At 46.2% G+C, this 14543-nt stretch overlaps 1 protein-coding gene and 1 pseudogene across 1 annotated transcript in view; one reads left to right on the top strand and one right to left on the bottom strand.

Annotated features, from left to right (window-relative positions):
- The window catches only part of LOC138528816 (alpha-ketoglutarate dehydrogenase component 4-like), a 161079-nt pseudogene extending 154265 nt beyond the window's left edge, over positions 1 to 6814 (top strand).
- The window catches only part of ARHGEF17 (Rho guanine nucleotide exchange factor 17), a 1051814-nt gene that overhangs the window by 909858 nt on the left and 127413 nt on the right, over positions 1 to 14543 (bottom strand). The gene's annotated exons all lie outside the window — the stretch shown is intronic.

Here is a 14543-nt window from a genome sequence, read left to right as displayed (position 1 = left end):
CCCGGAACCACCACACCCCCCAAAGTGGAAGGATATCCCTCTCGGAACTTAAGAATGCGGAGCACCACATAAAGTGCTCCAAATGAAGGCAGCGGCGGTGGCTGGAAGCGCAGAGCTCTGACCTTCAGCAGGGGAGCAGATACTGCCTTCGCCCCACTCCACGGCTCAGGGGCTCCTGGCAATTGCATTCAGCATCGCCCGGACACGTGTAACCTAACGCTTTCAAGTCTCATCTTCGAGGCCACCTTCCACACGGAGTGGCGACAAACGTCACTGGAATTGCAGGTACTGTGGATGCACTCAATGCCAAAACAAGCCTCCGGAACACGTGAAACAAGCAAGGGCGCCCTCGCGGTGGTTACAGGACTGTGCGACGCAGAGAGCGCGTCTATTAATGGCTGGGGCTGTGCAACGCAGAGAGCGCCTTTCATTCATGGCTGGGGCTGTGCAACGCAGAGGGCGCCTTTCATTCATGGCTGGGGCTGTGCGACGCAGAGAGCGCCTTTCATTCATGGCTGGGGCTGTGCAACGCAGAGAGCGCCTTTCATAATGGCTGGGGCTGTGCAACGCAGAGCGCGCCTTTCATAATGGCTGGGGCTGTGTAACAGATGGCACATTCCAGAATGGCTGGGGCAGTGAAACGCAGAGAGCGCATTTCATAATGGCTGGGGCTGTGAAACGCAGAGAGCGCATTTCATAATGGCTGGGGCTGTGAAACGCAGAGAGCGCATTTCATAATGGATGGGGCTGTGAAACGCAGAGAGCGCATTTCATAATGGCTGGGGCTGTGCAACTAAGAACGCATTTCATAATGGCCGGGGATGTGCAACGCAAAGAGCACATTTCATAATGGCTGGGGCTGTGCAATGCAGAGAGCGCATTCATTTATGGCTGGGCAACACAGAGCGCGCATTTCTTAATGTCTGGGACTGTGCAACACAGAGCGCATTTCATAATGGCTGGGGCTGTGCAACGCAGAGTGCGCATTTCATAATGGCTGGGACTGTGCAACGCAGAGTGCGCATTTCATAATGGCTGGGACTGTGCAACACACAGAGCACATTTCATAATGGCTAGGACTGTGCAACACACACAGCGCATTTCATAAAGGCTGGGGGCTGTGCAATGCAGAGCGCGCATTTCATAATGGCCGGCACTGTGCAAGGGAGAGAGCGCTTTCATAAAGCACTGGGGCAGTGCAACGCAAAGAGCGCTTTTCATAATGCTTAGGCCTGTGCATCACTGAGCGCTTTTCATCACCCTTATCCTACACTTATTGCATGAGGAGCTCATTTGAAACTGCAACTAACACATTAAATATCAGGAAGCCGGTTAGAAATATCATTGGCTTCCCTTATGCAGCACAAAGCTTGATGTTACTGTGTGGAACAGCTAGCTCGCAGAGGTCCCAGGAGTACGTGCTTTTGGGTGGGAAGAGGCTTTTGAATCTTAAAAACTCTCTTTCCGTCGGTCATCTTAAGTGTTGTAGTGAAGGAGAGTCTCCAGAACCACAACACATCCAGAACAACTTGGTTTCTTTGTTCGGAGGAACCCAGTAGAGGTTGACCAAAATCCTCGGCCCACAGTAAAGGTGATGGTGTTGATTCTCTGTGGAACCCGACAAAAGGTTTTCTCACACAGTGCTTCTAAATGGCACCTTCTTTAGTAGTAAGGGCCATTTAAATCAAAGTTATTTATAGGTTGCTCACTAAATCTCCAACACGACTTGCTGGCATCCAGATTTATGGAGTAGGGGTCTGAAAACCAGCCTAGTTGGGCAAACATGGTCTAGCTCAAATAGTAAATACACTTTTAATAGAAGTCCCCTTGGTCACAGTTCACATATAAACTGAAACAGGGAACAGTGATCCGAGTTATTTATTATAAAGTGGACCTTGCTCCAAAGAGCAGTGGAGCGCTTTACAGAGCAGCATTGTGGTGTGTGTTCCATTTGACCCAATAGAACAGGAACAAGAATGTGATGGGACTTTGTACGCATCAGAAGGAGGACACGGACACTCTTTGGACATGTGCAAGCGTTTTCATTAAAGAAGAATAAGGGCATTCTCTCACTATTGCTATGGGGGTGTTCCCTACCTTTCAAAACAAACTAGTGTGGGGATTAATCAAAGCCCCCAAATAAATGAAACAGAAGGGCCACGGGAATCATTGACTGCCGGCTTTCATCAAAGAAAAGAAGATAAATCTTTGCACAGAAAAGGGCCCCAATTAGGACAGACTGGAGATGTTTGCACATAATTCCAATTCACAAAGGTAGAAGAAATTCAAAGGTCCCTTTGATATGAAAAAACAGGATTTTTAAACACGGACACCAAAACACTTTGCATGTGTGTTTGCTGTTTAAACTAAGATATGAGAAAAAATGCAGCCCTGCTAACAAAGATGTCATGGAAAAGACATGGTGCAGGTTGACAAAAATTAATACAGATTAGGCTTCACATGCAAAATACCAGCAAACATTTGAAAAGCAAAGCCCACTTTGTTTCCATTGAAAAAGTTCCTGCAGGCTGAGGCACACCCTTTTGCTTGCTGTGGGGTAAACCTCACAAAGGACTCCCCCCCCCCCCCCCACTGAAAGCCTGGTTGGCATCCCAGCGGTTCACAACTGCAATAAAGTATGGCTGCTAAGAGGTGTTGAAAACCGACTTTCCCCAGACTTGGTGTCTCTAAAAGCTCATTTCTGTGCAAAGTAAATGGCTCTAGCCCGTACATGACTGCAATGTGGGGAGGGGGAATCTCTGTGCTGCCAAGGTCTCCCAAGTAATTACAGCAGGCAGGTAGCAACTTCCAACATTAACAAGACTAATAAAATAAATAAAAAAAACTCTGGTCACAGGATGGCCCAGAGAGCTAAATGGCGCTAGGGACAGGAGGGCTCCAGTTTGCATAACCTAAAGATCTCCTATTAATGCAAAAGGCCTGATCACTTAGGAATTCTTCTCAGCAATCATAAGTTATACATCCTTGGTTGATGTGTCATTTTTAGGTAATTGCCAGGTCATTTTGTTGAAATGAAATTCATCTAGCTGCGACTTAGGGAATTGTAATGGCGAGCTAAAAGGTGTTCCTGGTGGCTATGTCCTGGATTTAAGGGTTGGCAAACTGGTGGAGGGTAACATTAGAAATGTGGATAACAAATGGCATGTTCCTAACGATTATGCGTTTTGTAGAAATGGTGGAAAATTGCCACACGGCCGTGCAACAAGGTATGGATCCAGCTGTTAAATTAAATTCTAAATGATTAGTGGAAGCAGATATATATATATATATATATAGCAGTTACTAGTAAATAACTATGTTTTTGGCAACTAGATTTCTGTCAAAATATGACAGAAAAAAAAAGGGGATTTCAAAGGGACATTGCCATATGTCTGTCCCAGACTCTTAAACCAATCTGTAGAAAGAGGCTGCATTTGGGAGGAGAAAGAAGGGTAAATGGCCAATCCTCCTTGCCAGAACTCTTGCAGGGAACAGCCTAATGCTGTACACTTGATGCTCTCATCACTGGTATATAAAGTGAATGCACTATGAGGGAGGGACAGAGCTGCTGAAACTTACCATTGGACAGCTACAAGGAAACACTAGAGGAGATTGCTGAGATTGCATCTGGGTGGAGCAGTTTATTGCTGGGAAGGCCTAAAGAAAAGCTGACTGGGCCCTATGGTGAAGAGTGAGGCACCATCCTTGAGAGTGCAGTGACCAGATCCTTGCCCTGTCCTCCAAGAGGGGTCTGAAATGCATCTGGCCTTCCTGGACTTTAAACAAAAGCTTTCGATGCGAGTAGAATTGAGCCAATTTAAACCAAAGGTGGGGGAATCTGCTTGCCTTAAATCCTTTCACTTTATAGTGGGCAGGGGGCAAAACTGTGGAGATCCTTAACCGATTTAACTAAGAATAATAATTAATTCCCCTTGTGAAACACCACAGGGTGATTTTTGTTAAAACTCAAAAATTAACAAAACTAATTCCCAGTGTACGCTGAAAACTATGAACTGTAATTTAATTGCGTCCTAAATCCCAAATTCTTAAACCATTCCAATTTTTCTGTCTGACTTCCCCAACACAGACCAAAGACTAAATCACCCTGTTTTTATTTACTGCTAGCCTTTTAACTGGCAAGGACACCAACATTGTACAGCATTACAAATGTAAGGTTTTATTCAGGGACCAGTATTGATGATCATCTATTTAGAAATGTATACAAGGTAAAATGTTGTGATTTGAGTTTTCCAAACGAAATTGTGGGAGTTATTCATGTAGAGATAAGTTTAATGTGTTGTGTCACGGATAAAATGGGATGTGACATTTTAGTGTGATTTTCTATTACCTATCATCCAAATAATTACAAATATATTTCCTGTACACTGGCCTGGTTCTTGGCTCACTGGTAGCTCAGTGGAAGGGATCCCATGGGTATGATATGCATCAGAAATGAATGGGGCTGAACAAAGAGCTGACATTAAACCATGTATTGTGCTACACCTAGATTGGGGAGGGAAGGAACTCCCTGTGTTGAGGATGGCCTCTCAAACCGTTACACTAGGAGGCTCATCAGTCTTCTGTGAATGTCCAAAACAAACTGTCCACTGTACAATACTAAATTAACTGACACTACCACTATAGTAATAACCAAGGCCAGGAGAATAACTCCCTTCTCCTGAATTGTACTTCTTGGACAACTCTTTGGTGCTCCTCCTCCTTCTGCTACGACGCCAGTTGGGGCCTTCTCCTGCTCATATATGCATGTCTCTCTCACGGTCTCCTCCTCATTCAATTTACACTCGCTCTTCAACATGCTCATCTCTATGGACCGGAGGACTTTCATTGAAAGAGACAAGCTCTCTTTCTTATTTCAAATGATATACGTTAACTTTTCTTTTATCCAAGTCTTGCGGCTTGAAACATCTTCGTATTCCAGAAAGTCCCATGTAGGCCATTATCTGTACTGGTTTAGGGAGTTCTTCACAGGACCGCGGGTCCTTGTCCCCAAAAGGGGAGTCTCTCTCAGTGAGGTCCCACTTGCCTCAAACCCAAGGAAGGGTTTTGCAGAGCAGGCTCACCTCCCTAGCCTCACAGGCAGGGCCTCCTCCTTGGGGGAAAAGTGACAAATTCCCTTGGTTTGTCGCAGGCATTGTGAGGTACCAGTAGTAAGACTGGGACATGGGCAGCATCCTTTGGGTATAGACTTTTATTGAAAGTAAAGGGGTTAGGGAAACTCCTACCCCTCCCTGAAGCTAAGAGGGGTTTCCCTGCCTCAAACGAACTAGTGAAAACAGTTAGAATGTCCAAGTCTGTGTTCATCAAGACAACATAACTATTCTGAGCCGGCTAGGCTTCCAAATGATTAAACAAAATAATGTTCCAATGCTAGGGGTTGCTCCATTCCCCTAGACTTCAAAAGGACAAGTGTCTTTCCAGTCTCCTCTTGTACTTTTGGAAAATCTTTTTTGTTTTGTATAAGACAATTAAGTCCCAGGATTCTAAATCCCTCTAGTTTCAAGCTTTTATTTGGGTGTGAATCCCAGACTTGCAGTACTTGAGGGGTCTTGGTGTACTCTCTCCTGTCAAGACCCAGTTATCTCATAGATTGTCTCGGTTTCATGTACAGGGCTCTACCCCTCAGTCATTTCTGAAAAGGATCCAAGACCCTTTTATCCTTGCTCTCTCCTTTGGGTGTGAGTCACAGACTTGAAATGGAACCTTTGGTTTGTTTGGTTTACTCTCCTGCCAAACAGAGTGCTCCTTGTTTTCAATCATGCTTCCATATGGACTGTCTGAATGCCTTATACTTTCTGCTTTATATGGGTGCGTGACCCAGACTCGCAATGGAACCTTTGGTTAGTTTGGTTTACTCTCCTGCCAGACAGTGTTCCTTGTTTGTTTCTTTCAGAACTAGGGTCCGAGACCCTTTGAATCGTGGTGTGGGTCCCAGGCTTGCAGTGTAAAGCTGTTCCAGCTTGGTTCACCCCCCTGCCAAGCATAGAACTATTCCTTGGTTGTTTCTTTTATTACTAGAGTCCCAAAACCTCATTGTTATTTGGGTGCGGGTCACAGACTCACAAGGTGTCATGCCGGCTTGGTCTACTCTCCTGCCAAGCAGACAATCTTTGCTTTCATTCCTTATTGTTCCCACGGTCCCAGAACCCCTTATCTTGTACTTCAGATCAGTTTTCCAGCTCCTTATCCTTACTATTCCCAGGTTCCCAGACCCCTTTAACTTTTAGTTCATAATGGCTTTCGCAGACCTCCAGCACCCCGCGAGTCATGCGCGTATCTGACCAAATGGTTTGAGTCTCCCAACGGATGTTGTTCCGGTGTTACCCAGCTGCTTTTTTCATTCGGCTGAAACAGTGTTGCTTTTCAGTGTGGCAACTCCAGCAACAACACTGCCTCTCAGGCTGCAGACGCCATGAAGTGCAGCTTCCAAGATTTTAGGACGCCCGGAGGCGTTTCCGGACAGCATGACAAGTAGTCCCTTCTACCGCCGGGCTACTGCTCTGTTCCGTGCAGGGCGTCCTGCAGTTCGCCAGGTTGGAGTCTCTGCGGTTTCCTCCTCCTTGGGTGGATCTCTCTTTGCAAGTCAACTGTCCAGTGTTTAAACTTTCGCATGGGTGTGTGATGCTGTTTTGGGCCAATCACTTACCACAGAAGACTAGACTGTTCACTCTGGTTCTCCAGAACGATCATCAGACTCTTGGTCATCTTCACAGTATTTGTAATAGATAGTCCTACAGGTCTGATGTCTTAAACTCTCTAATGTTTCATTCAGATCATGGATATTAGACTGACTTGACAATAGAAGACATTAGCTCTGTCTAGAGGGGGGTTAATATTGGAGAGGGGTTTGAAAAAACAGAAGCTGAGGTATACCGCGTTCTCGGAGAGTTGACACCCCGCATCCCATAAGGGGCTTCCTTCCCCCATGTGATCCTCCATTGGTACACCACCCCCAGGGAGACTACTATACTGTGGACGCCCCGCCCTGGCCCCATGGGCAAGGTCTACACAGCGGATGGTGTAGCCGGACAAACAAGCAGACAACCGAGAACCTGGAGGCAGTGCAGTCTTTTCCGCTACATCAGGTTCTCTTCATCATTAAGAAAAGCGACAGAATTGGGTTTAATGAACTTCTGCAACTCTTCTCTACCAAAGTTGCAAAACAGCAGAATTACATCTGCTGCATGGCATACACTGGGACAGGAGCAACGTTTGCAGTAGCATCTGTGCTTCATACACACCTAGGGAATGCCTGTGTATGCTATGCTACATTTATTAGGACAGGAGCAACGTTTGCAGTAGCAGCTGTGCTTCATACTCACCTAGGGAATGCCTGGTATGTGCAGCATAGCATACACTAGAACAGGAGCAAAGTTTGCAGTAGCAGCAAAGTTTGCAGTAGCATCCATGCTTCATACACACCTAGGTAATGCCCTTGTATGCTATGCTGCATACACTAGAACAGGAGAAAAGTTTGGAGTAACATCCGTGCTTCACACACACCTAGGTAATGCCCTTGTATGCTATGCTGCATATACTAGAACAGGAGAAAAGTTTGGAGTAGCATCCGTGCTTCACACACACCTAGGTAATGCCCTTGTTTGCTATGCTGCATATACTAGAACAGGAGAAAAGTTTGCAGTAGCATCCGTGCTTCACACACACCTAGGTAATGCCCTTGTATGCTATGCTGCATATACTAGAACAGGAGAAAAGTTTGGAGTAACATCCGTGCTTCACACACACCTAGGTAATGCCCTTGTATGCTATGCTGCATACACTAGAACAGGAGAAAAGTTTGGAGTAGCATCCATGCTTCACACACACCTAGGGAATGCCCTTGTATGCTATGCTGCATATACTAGAACAGGAGAAAAGTTTGGAGTAACATCCGTGCTTCACACACACCTAGGTAATGCCCTTGTATGCTATGCTGCATATACTAGAACAGGAGAAAAGTTTGCAGTAGCATCCATGCTTCATACTCACCTAGGGAATGCCCTTGTATGTGCAGCATAGCATACACTAGAACAGGAGCAAAGTTTGCAGTAGCATCCATGCTTCATACACACCTAGGTAATGCCATTGTATGCTATGCTGCATATACTAGAACAGGAGAAAAGTTTGGAGTAACATCCGTGCTTCATACACAGATAAGGAATGCCCTGGTATGCTATGCTGCATATACTAGAACAGGAGAAAAGTTTGCAGTAGCATCCATGCTTCATACACACCTAGGTAATGCCCTTGTATGCTATGCTGCATATACTAGAACAGGAGAATAGTTTGGAGTAGCATCCATGCTTCATACACACCTAGGTAATGCCCTTGTATGCTATGCTGCATATACTAGAACAGGAGAAAAGTTTGGAGTAGCATCCATGCTTCATACACACCTAGGTAATGCCATTGTATGCTATGCTGCATATACTTCGGGAATTGTGATAGGAGGGTATAGTTGTGCTCATTAGACAGCCATTAGGGGAGTGTGTTGCAGGGGGTACCATTGTGAAACTGGCTTGGGTTCCCAGTCATTGTGGGGTTTTGGGTAATGAGTTGGTGGATCGGGCTGCGTATGGGGTCACGTTGCGGAGGGAGGTGGATGTGAAAGGTCCATTGAGTGTGGCTGAGATACAGGTGATGGTGCGTGGAAAAATTAAAGATATGTGGCAGGATCAATGGGATAGGAGTTCAAAGGGACGGCATTTGGATGCAGTGTGCAGCGGAGTGTGGGGTCAGGCGTTTGAGGGGGGTATAGAGTTGAAACAAAGAGAGGAAACTATTTTGAATTGCCTTAGGGTGGGTCATGCGGGGTTGGCGGGATGGAAGTGTTTGATGGGCAGAGTTACATCAGCAGCGTGTGAGGCTTGCGGGTGCCCAGAGACGGTGCCTCATATGTTGGCATGTGTGAGGTTTGATGTGCAGCGGGTATTACTGAGAGTCCGGATGAGTGGCCTTGGGGTGGTTGTACAGGGGTCATCTGATCTGTTCAGTTGGAAAAGAGGGGTGGTGAATGAACAGTGTAGGTTCCTGCTTCAGTTTGTGCGGGAGACGGGGACGTGGGATGAGATCCAGTGGGGGTTGATGGCTGATTGGTGCTCTTTTTGACGAACATTATCTTAATAGATGGAAATCGCCGGCTTCAGATTTCTGGAGTCATCCTAACAAGAAGAATACGATGTATAAAGAAGATGGCTGGTTAAATGAGCTTCTTCTCTGAGCAAAGGTTGCAAAGGTTTTATATGATCGAAAGTGGCAATAGATCGTAAGAATCTGATATTTAAAAAAAATTGTACATGTGTCATTTTAACTGAGCTGCTTAAGATTTTAAGTGTAAAGATTTCCCTTTCTTGATGACATGTTTGCAATAATGTTGTTGTATATGTGTCTCAAATTGAAAGGTTGATTTATCAACCAAACAATTAATTGAAAAAAAGATGTATATACTTGGACAAGAGCAAAGTTTGCAGAAGCGCCCATGCTTCATACACACCTGGGAAATGCCTGTATATGCAGCATAACACACACTAGGACATGAGCAAGTTTGCAGTAGCACCCGTGCTTCATACACACCTAGGGAATGTGCTTGTACGCTGTGCTGCATACACTGGGACAGGAGCAAACTTTGAAGTGTCATCCGTGCTTCATACACACCGAGGGAATGGCCTTGTACGCAGCATGGCATACGCTGGGACAGGAGCAAAGTTTGCTGTAGCATCCGTGCTTCATACACACCTAGGGAATGTGCTTGTACGCCATGCTCCATATACTAGGACAGGAGCAAAGTTTGCAGTAGCATCCGTGCTTCATACACACCGAAGGAATGCGTTTTTATGCAATGCTGCACATACTAAGACAGGAGCAAAGTTAGCAGTAGCACCCGTGCTTCATACACACTTAGGAAATGCCCTATGCACCATAGTATATACTAGGACAGGAGAAAAGTTTGAAGTGGCATCTGTGCTTCATACACACAGAGGGAATGGCCTTGTATGCAGTACAACATACACAAGGACAGGAGCAAAGTTTGCAGTAGCATCCGTGCTTCATACATACCGAAGGAATGCGTTTTTATGCAATGCGGCACATACTAAGACAGGAGCAAAGTTAGCAGTAGCACCCGTGCTTCATACACACCTAGGGAATGTGCTTGTACGCTGTGCTGCATATACTAGGACAGGAGCAAAGTTTGCATTAGCATCCGTGCTTCATACACACCTAGGGAATGTGCTTGTACGCTGTGCTGCATATACTAGTACAGGAGCAAAGTTTGCATTAGCATCCGTGCTTCATACGCACCTAGGGAATGTGCTTGTACGCTATGCTGCATATACTAGGACAGGAGCAAAGTTTGCTGTAACATCCGTGCTTCATACACACCTAGGGAATGTGCTTGTACGCCATACTCCATATACTAGGACAGGAGCAAAGTTTGCAGTAGCATCCGTGCTTCATACACACCTAGGGAATGTGCTTGTACGCTATGCTGCATATACTAGGACAGGAGCAAAGTTTGCAGTAGCATCCGTGCTTCATACGCACCTAGGGAATGTGCTTGTACGCTGTGCTGCATATACTAGGACAGGAGCAAAGTTTGCAGTAGCATCCGTGCTTCATACGCACCTAGGGAATGTGCTTGTACGCTATGCTGCATATACTAGGACAGGAGCAAAGTTTGCAGTAGCATCCGTGCTTCATACGCACCTAGGGAATGTGCTTTTACGCTATGCTGCATATACTAGGACAGGAGCAAAGTTTGCCGTAGCATCCGTGCTTCATACACACCGAAGGAATGCGTTTGTATGCAATGCTGCACATACTAAGACAGGAGCAAAGTTAGCAGCAGCATTCGTGCACACCGAGGAAATGTCCCTGTACGCAGCATAACACACTAGGACAGGAGCAAGTTTGCAGTAGCACCCGTGCTTCATACACACTTAGGAAATGTCCCTGTACGCAGCATAACACACACTAGGACATGAGCAAGTTTGCAGTAGCATCCGTGCTTTATACACACCTAGGGAACGCCCTTGTTGGCTCTGCTGCATCACTGAGCACAATTCAGAGGACATTTGACCTCTAGTCTTGCTCAAGGACAGAGAGAGCATTGTAAGGAACTATGTTTTAGGGGAAATGCTTTAGCAGCGGAGCAGGGCAATTGTAATATTCCTTGTAATGAGACCAGAGGGGAACCCTTCGCAATTCTTTGTCGAGCCTCACCTCGAAGATAGGTCGAGCCAGTTTTGGGGACACCAACTCTTAGGATGCTTGGGAACTTTACATCTGCTCGAGTACCCAGTTCATCATTTGGGGGGACACGTTTCCATGTACTAGGTTTCCTATGCTGTCCCTAATCGTGCCCCTCATGTCAGTGGAGGGAAGAAACTCTGGCAAAGCATCCTCGCCCACCTTTGCGAATTTGAATACCTTTATGCAGACACTGAGAACAGCCCCACTCCTCGTTTTAGTACTTTGTAGGTAACCCACCTCACACGGGGACTCACTACAAGAGCCAATCAATGATGCCATCCATACTGCATGCAAGTAGGGTAGCAAGGCTGGCATCATATCCAAGGAGACCGATGTGCACCCATCGCCCCCTGCCAGCAGGTTTCCATTCCCATCCCCCCACCGCACAGGTTACCCTGGACCTGGCCACTCCTGGCCTCTTGGCCTGGCAGTTCCATCACTATTGTGCCAGTGTTTCCTCCGATGTAGGCATTCATTGCATTCTCAGGCAACAAAAGCCTCCACGCTTTAAAAATGGGCAATTCCAGCACTTATCGGATCCATCGTACAGCCGTAGACTTCCTGAACTAGATCCCCCTTCATGGGCACATTTTAACCCATCCTTACTTTGCAATGTCTGTCAGGCTCCAGGCTTACTGCAGATGCCATTGCTGTCACAAACACATCACCTCTTCCAATGTTAGCTACTAGCTGAGCTCCTCATCCCATTTCGGTCTTTACCACCTCTTTTTCTCCATACCCTGGCCTTTTAATTTTCCCCGCAGGCTTTGTTCTGGAAGCCCTAGAAGCATTCAGAATACGCCACTTTTTCGGAAAAGCCCGATTACCCAGCCTATTGTTGTGATCATTAGAGCAGTACACACAACTCTAACATACATTGGTCCACCTGGCTCTGCTGCAATGCTAGGGGACCTCCTGACCAGTGTGAAACAGCATGTAATCTATTGATTTCAAGCAGCTAGTAGTAGATGCAGAGCACAAGGTAAGTGGTCCCATGCACCAGGTAGAGGTTAAAGTGAGCAGGAGCCATCGGGAGCAAAGTACCACTACTTATATTTTTCACTGTTAACCGTTCCACTACTTTTTGCAACTATTTCACCATTGCAGAACTGTTCTTTTTCAAGGTTATAACTTACCACCCTAAAGCAGTTATATCATCATCACCATCATGTTTATTTCGGATATGCATAAGGGACAATCCATAAAAACAATACAAATACGGATATACATACCAATTGTAACACAATAAAACATACGATCTTGCAAAACTTGTCAACAATAGCTCCTAGGAAAATTCACAAATTCAATTAAAAAAAGTGTACATTAAACTAATTTTAGGGTAAAATACATAACAGTCATTTCCTGAGAGAAAGTGCGATTTTCAAGTATGTGGGTAAGGACCAGCCCCACACATTGCGAGTCTGCCCATAACAGATATATTAAGGCAGGCCGATACTGTGCAAAACCCAATTCCTGTGATAGAGATCGTATGAGCCGTCCTCTGGCATGTGCATAGGCAGGGCAGAAAAAGATCAGACGCGCCAGGTCCTCGTAAAATGCATCACACATCAGACAAGATCGATCTGCACCCGCCCCGCAATATGCTGCCACCACAGCCCTTAAGCGGATGCAGCTAAACCTTGCCCTTGTTACAAGAACACAATCCGCGGCGGGGAACTCCGCCCACAGCAAATTGTGCTGGTCACCCGGAGACATAATTGTCATCAACCCACGGTTCTTTGGCTTCAATGTTTGTGCTTTCTCTTGCCATTCTCAAGGACTCCTATAAGCAAGCCACCCATCAGTTTATCTCTCCCCGAGACGGCATACTACTGGGAAGGTACAAATGCAAAGTGTTGATCACCCTCAGCTGTTTCTTAATGTGGGACAGCCATGGGACATTGCCTCTCACATCCTTTCCGATCATGAAGAGGATTCGTTCAGGAGTAAGAGGCTATATCGTTGCCCCATAACCTGAGCCAGTGCAGTACTGGCTGCAGGGAGACCACTTCCCCAATTAGTGTACAACCCAGTTGCATGTGTACTCCAAAATTCGGAGCCGAGACTGGCAGCCCCAGCAGATTCTTGAGGAATTGATTTTCCAGGGCCTGAACCTCTTTAATGTTTGCATACCCCCACAGTTCCATCCCAAACCTGGCAACCAAGGCCGCTTTGCCCTTATACAGTTGCAGCAATGGGGCAGTGAATTTAGCTCTAAACATGGACATGGCCCTGGTGATCCCACTCAGGGTCTGCTTGAACTACAGAGCCTGTTTGGTTATACGGGCCATAGGGCCCACATCATCAGAGTATCTGAGCCCCAAGTAGTCAAAGGAGTTGACCCTAGGAATAGCACAGTTCCTGCAGTACATAGCCCTGAAGTTAATCCTCCCCCTCCCTTTCCAACGCGCCATCACTGCTGACTTTCCTGCATTTACCACCAAGTCCAGACCCTCCATAAAGTCGGTATATTCCGAAATAAGGGCCTTCAGAGCTCCGGGTGTGCGGACCATCAGGACCAGTGGAGAAACTTTGCTGAAAATGTTGGGGGGCACATGACCTCTGAAGAAAAGGTGACCCATTCAAATGAATGGGGACAAAATAGTGTGCCATGAAAGTTGGGGGGGACAAACACCCCTGCACCTCCCTAAAATTACGCCCATGATCAGCACAGAATCATCTGCATACACTAGGACTGGTAAGGATCACCCACCCAATTTGGTATGTCTTGAGAGGATTTTGGGATATGGCTATATGGGCCATTTGTATTTAAGCTGAAGAGTAGGAGTTCCAAAACGCATCCCTGCGTACCCCCAATTTCACTGGGAAAAAAAACTGTACAGTGCCCATTTGTCCAACTCCTAAAACATGCTTTCAATGAGCCATGCCACCTGGCCAGATGATTTACCAAGTGCCCCGGGCAATTCATGGACCTGAGCATGTCGCATAGCTTGGCACGATTTACTTTTTCAAATGCCATGCTCAGATCCATGAATGCCAGGTAGATTGGCTCCTCTTTCAGATCGAGTGAGTATGCCATTACCAAATAAAGGTGGAGTACCTGTTCAGCTGTACCCTGTCCTGCCAAGATGTCGTGACCTAGTATCTTGGATAGAAAGTCCAACAGAGATATCGGTCTGTACGAAGCCAGGGAAGCCCGGGATCCCTTCTTTTATATTGGATGAATGTCCGCCATGGACCAGGACTGTGGGATGGCCCCATCCACACATATTGCATTAAACCTTTGTGTTAGTACTGGTGCCCAGAGATCCATA

This window comes from Ambystoma mexicanum, chromosome 7q (genome assembly GCF_040938575.1).
Source record: "Ambystoma mexicanum isolate Mex_15411 chromosome 7q, UKY_AmexF1_1, whole genome shotgun sequence".
NCBI classification, from domain to species: Eukaryota; Metazoa; Chordata; class Amphibia; order Caudata; family Ambystomatidae; genus Ambystoma; species Ambystoma mexicanum.
Note: the sequence above shows the minus strand (reverse complement) of the source record. Positions and strands in the feature narration are given on the sequence as shown.